Below are 6,212 nucleotides of genomic sequence, written 5' to 3' on the forward strand. Positions count from 1 at the left end.
TTTATGCAATGGGAAAAAATGACTCTGTACCAGAGGAGAATTTAGGCAGGGTGTGCACAAGGGCTCATTCCAGTGAACGTTCTGCATTGCGAAGTTTTATAAATTAAATTCCTGGCAGGGAAATGGTGAGAATTATTTAGTTTCTGATTTGGTAACTTATGGCCTTTTACAAAAAGAGGTGCTCAAGTGCAAAGAAGAGATTAAAAAATACTCCATTTGAATAAGGGCCATTTTTAGATTCCTCTTCATTCCTTTGTTCATTCACATGAATTAATTGGTTTTAGATTCTTTTATGGGGCCAAGCTTTAAGTAGGAGGAAGTCATGTAGTTAACTCGGACACGGCTCCAGCTTTCCAGAAGCACATGGTCAATGAGGGCAGAAAGAGATTGCATAAATGATATAACCCAAATATAATGTGAGAACAGCTAAAATACTGCAGGTGCTACCCGATGCTTCCCAAGAAACACTGACATGAACGTAGGTTCCAACACAACTGTCCCAGGATGCAGAAATCCAGAAACGCCAGGGGTGATAACACAGCATGACTCGGCCTCCATATCTGCTGGCTCTGAACTGAACCGTGGTCCCTGCCAGAGGAAGGAAGAAGACGGCCGTGGCAGTTAAGTGGGGACAGCCTTATCTTTACAGGCCCTGTCTTTACTGTCTACAGTAAGGTGTGGCAGCCACATTTCTCAATGCTTCCTGGCTTTGCCAAACCAACTCTTATTTTCTTCTCTGACTTTCTCCCCTCAGGTTTACAACTTATGAATGAAGACTCTTAAGAGATAAATTAGTCAGCTATTGCTGCACTAATGCCATGTAAATATCTCTGTAGCTTATAGTTATAAACATTGATTTTCATGCTTATGGGTCTGTAAGTCAGCAGAGGTTTGGCTGATTTAGACAGAGCTAGGCTGGAATCCAAGTTTCTGATCTTGTTGAGGTCTGGTTCACATGATGGATCTCACAATCTCAGATCACGGAAGTGTAAGATGAGAGGAACACAAGAAGGCGAGCCACATTATGTGATGGCTCTTAAAGAACTTTGCCCACACTGTCTCTTCCACTCATATTTCTTTGATCAGAGCAAGTCATATGTGACCTGGCCCCACATCAATAAGCAGGGAAATAAACTTCGCCTACTAGAATCGAAGGAACTGCCAAGTCCCAGGGCATGGATATAATTCATGGAATTCAGAGAAAGCAAAAAGAACTGTGAACAATGATCTAATCCACTATAAAGAACTGCCATTTTCATGAAGAGAGAACCTAACAGTGACATGTACATGTGACCCCTTCCCATGCAGCGGAATTGTTGCTGACTGTGCGTACTGAAGCATGGTGACTGACACATGGGCCCCGTGCCCCTTTGTGGCTGTAGCTGAAATGATCATCACTGTAGACTTGAAGACTTTTGTTCCTGGCTTCAGCTAAGCTTTGCACCTGCTGCTTCATAAACAGTGAAGGAACAACTTCGTCTTCCTATTCAAGGGCCCACTTATTTCCTTTCTCCTGCCCCAATTCTACAACTGTCACGTCCCTCCCATCCACTGCATATATGGCGGCTCCATCTCAACGCAGTAACACTCAGCCGACTGGCTGTTCTGCAAGTCCCTTGTCCTCCATTCTCACCCAGCCCAGGGCTGCCGTGGTGCTGTAAATACATGCCTATATTTCTGGGTCTTGGTGATGAAGGAAAGGCCTAAGAGCCTGGCTGGGTTGTCTATGGCAGATTCTGTCTTTAGAAGCTGAGTTCTATCTCTCCTCTGAAAATCTGTATATGAGCCTGCCTCCCAAAGAATCTAATAAACTCGTAGAATATGAGTGCTGGGGGCTAGTTATCTCCACTGTGTAACAGACAAAGCACATGAGGCTTGGAGACTCTAGGGAATGAACTAAGACTGTAGTCTTGGACTTTCGATTCTCAATCCAGTGGATATACAGTGTCTCACCCCATCCACCTTTCCCTGGGCAGGGGGGATTAGTTGCATTGTTATCGAAATTATTGTGAACATAGCGGCAGGATATTAGATAGAATTCTATGAATAGATGCATTTGGGGGCCATGGCTCTCTCTGTTTACATATCCATCTAAGGCCCCCCAAACCAGCAGATTACACTATTTGATCTAACAAAAGGAAGTCTCAGCTAAAATGTACAGGTAAATATAAAGTTACTTCTTAGCTCTTCATCTATCAGCCTAAGGACCAGAGTTGCATTTTAGAGAGCCTTCCTACCAACTCTGGCATTCCCAAGGCAATCTCAGAGAAAACTGGGGAGAGGGACCCTGAAATAACTGAAGTTAATCCGGAATAACAGAGAAATCACTAGACCAACTCGTTGTATTTGTAAGTCACTATATTCAGTTTACCGCTACCAGAATTGAAATTCAAAATCGATGTTATAATAGAAAAATAGAGTAAGTTACCATTTATCCATACCTGAGTCTGCGACCTGTGAATTTTGTACCTACAGTGTCCTGGTAGGATAGCGATACCAACTGCTAGTACTGGAATGAAAATAAGAGTAATACTGCCAGCTAATATGTACAGGGAAAAATCCGAAAGGATTTAAAATGGAATAATTTTCTTTGGCTTATGTACATTTTTAATTTTCCACAGTAAATACGTGTTCTTTTTGTAATAAGAAAAATTTGCTATTTTAATTTTAAAACAATCACCTTTTACCTCCTATCCTCCACTCCTCTCTCTCCCACCTGATACAAATCTTCTCAACTTTCACTTATTTTTGGCGCTACCCACATACTCTGGCACTGGAATTGCTTCTCCTAGTATCTTCCCTAATTCTATTACAACTTGCTCTTCCCCGCACAACCTTTGTGCCTTTGTTGAGGATGTAGTTGGCCAGAACACCATCAGCTGTGCATCTGGAAAGTCAAATTAAACAGAATAATAAAAGAAAAAGCAATGAGACTACTAATCTGCATTTAGCATTCTAAAATGGACATTGGTACAGATATATATTTGTTAATGATGTATGTCTTACTTCAAAAATACTTGAAGAGACTTAGAGAAGAAAAAAAATGTTATCAAGGTAGGGTTTGATCAAAAAATTAACAGCAGTGGTAGGAAGTTTTGTTCCTTTTACTAGGTGTAGGACGTCACAGATGAGCAAGACTGGGGAAGTCAGTCTCAGGCAGACGTGACCAGATCTTCTTGGTATACTCTGATGGGCATTTTGGGGTGGGAGTGGCGGAAGGGCATCCAGCCTGTGGGTAGGGAGAGATTCCTGGGAAGGCTCTCTGGTCTCCTGAACTAAGTCCTGAAAGATGAGTTAGACTTTGCCAGGGAAAGAAGTGTTCTTAGAAGTGGTAAGGAAACCTGGGCTTCCTGACAAACAAGGCAAAAAGGGAAATATTCTGGGCTATTTATTTCTTACTATTTGAGAATAGGGACATACCTTTCCAGGAGCTAAAAATGGAACTCTGGAATAGTGATTCTCAAGTTTTTTTGTGTGTATAAAAATCCCCACAAAATATTATTTAAAATGCAGAGTTCTGGATCTCAGCTCTAAAGAGTCTGCGTGAATAGTTCCGGGATAGGGTCCAGGATTCTGGATTTTACACACTCCCCAAATAATTCCGGTGTAGGTGCCCCCGTCCAGCCCACTTAAAAATATATGACAGTAAAAGGAATTTTTAAATTTATTTTTTGATTCGAAAACATATAAAGCACTGTCCTGAATGTTGGGGATAGACTGGAGAACGAGATGGAGAAAGGCCCTGCGGGCCAGTTAGTGGGGTACCATGGACTCGAGGTTCTGCCCTGCTCCCCAGGGGCAACCGCAGGGCCCTGCAGACCCAGGCTCGGCGCCTTGTCCCACAGGCCAGTTGACACTTCAGCTCCTAACCACAGCCCTTCGCAGTTTCATTTTTGGTCACCAGGCTATTTGCCTAGACCCCGGAGACTGTCATGGGGGTGGTCCAGGCCGAGGCCTGTGGTGGAAGCCCCTAGCATTCTGCAAACCTGCAGCAGCTGCTCTGAGTCACGAGCTGAAGAGTATGTGACCAGATCAGCAGCTGGAATGCAAGGAAAGAGACCACTGGGGGTTTCGACAAATGCAAAGGGGCCAGTCAGGGTGCACCTGGGTGTGTAGGCTCCCGGCTTCAAAGGCGGTGTGTGATGGACTGAACTGTGTTCTCCCCTTGCCCCCAGATTCAGATGTTGAAGTTGTCACTGCCAATATGGTGGTATTTGGAGGGGAGGCCTTTGGGAAGTAGTTGGATGAGATGGTGGTCATTAGGGTGAGGCCCTCGTGATGAGAAGAGACACCAGAGAGCTTGCTCTCTCTTTCTCTCTCTGCCATGTGAGTACACAGTGAGAGTGTAGCCAGCCAGGAAGAGGGCTCTCCCAGAACCTGATCGTGCTGGGACCCTGACTTCCAGCCCCCAGATCTATGAGCAAATACACGTCTGTCATTTAAGCCACCTAGTCTATGGAATTTCATATGGCAGAACAAGCTAAGATACAGTAGAATTGCTACTAGCCCCTCTCCTGGCTACGGCTTTTTGCTTACTCTGGAGTCCAGTTTAATCCTTCTGCCCCAGCCCTAGCCCCTGCCTTGCCCACCAATCTCTCTGGGCACTCCTTCAGAACCTGGGACCTTAATCTGCTCCCTGAACCCACCTAACTGGCTTCAGAGTGATGTATAGGCCCACCTGATAGTGTATCTGGGTCCCGGCTACCTTGTTAAGCAAACACTGCTGAGCCATCAACTACCACTGGTTAGCATTTAGACAGAACAAGAAGCCCCAGAAAGTGTATGCAAGTGTGTCGGTGTGGGTGTGAGTTTTTGTGTGCGTGAGCATGTGTGTATGAGTATATGACTATGCATGTGGGTATGTGTTGAGAGACTGAATACAATCTAACAGTGGCCAGACCATATAAAACACAACTCTGACCCACAATCTGCAGCAAACAACCCAGGAAGCCAGGTGGGTATACATCAAACATGTAGGAAGTCAGACTCTACCTCTAGAAACTGGTCCAAGAAACCAAACCACAATAGCTGTTAATAGTCGGCCGTAATTTTTTTTCTCCTGCTTTCAGTTTAGGAGAAGCAAATATGTATCTCTAACCAGTTACTAGAACCAATAACTAGAACTCGTTTCTAGTTTCCCCATGCCAACGGTATTGCATCAGGGTACATTCTGAAGCCTTTCCTTTTTCCACGATAAAGTGTTTCTGCTCCTCTGCCGATTTTCGCGTCTCTGCCAGAATGCTGGTGCTGGTGGCTGACTCCCTTGCTGCAGGAAGCTTGGAATACACAGCGTTCGCTTGTCCTCATCTGGTTGGTCTTTACGTATTTCCACACTGTGCATGAGTGTGTGTCAGCATGTGCATGCGAGCATGTGTGTGTGAGAGGGAGCTGTGTGTATGTGTGAGTGTGTCTGAGTGTGTGTGTGTATGAATGTGTGTGTCTGTGTATGTGGGGAGTGACAAGGTTGGGGGTAAGGGAGAATGTAAGAGGAGCCTGCACGGACAATAAAATCTTACCACTTCTGAGTTTGTTCCCCGGAGTTCCTTCTCTTTTAGGGCTGTCAGAAAGGAGGACGCAGAAGGGAAGGGAGGAAGAATTGGATGAGAATCACTTCTGTAATACAGAGAGGCGATTAGAAAAGCCGGATTTGGGGGGATAAAGTAATAAAGAGTCCCTAGAACCAGCAAGTGCATTTTCCTCCTTCCTTCCTAAGCGTGACATTACCTTTTCCTCTTACCCTCCTGAGCATGACGAGGTCTCAGGACTTTTCCTAGGCACCATACTTCCTTACCTCCCTTTCTCCTTTCATTGCTAAAAGCCAGTGGCAGGCACTGAGGTGACGTTACCCCTGCCTGTGTGCCTGCCATTCCCTCCAAAGGCTCCTGGTGCCTCACGTTTGTGACTGGGGCCCCAACTTCCTGCCACGAGTGTATCAGGATTTAATCTGAGGCCTGGTGGCCACTTGCCAAAATTAATGGTTGGCGAAATAAGAACAAACAGAGAGGTAAATAGCCCATTATCTACCAGTCTCCCTGTGATTTTAACTGCAGCAGAGAGATCACTGAGGTGCTACAATTTTCTGATTGATGATGGTAATTTTCTTCCCCCTGAGATCAGCTTAATCACGCTAAGGGTCTTTGAGAGCACGGGGCGCAAAAGAAAATCACGCGGTGGTGCAGGACGTCTCCACCGCCTCGGTTTGTTCTGCATCA

The sequence above is a fragment of the Pteropus vampyrus genome, unplaced genomic scaffold, assembly GCF_000151845.1.
Source record: "Pteropus vampyrus isolate Shadow unplaced genomic scaffold, Pvam_2.0 Scaffold47, whole genome shotgun sequence".
In the NCBI taxonomy this organism is placed as follows: domain Eukaryota; kingdom Metazoa; phylum Chordata; class Mammalia; order Chiroptera; family Pteropodidae; genus Pteropus; species Pteropus vampyrus.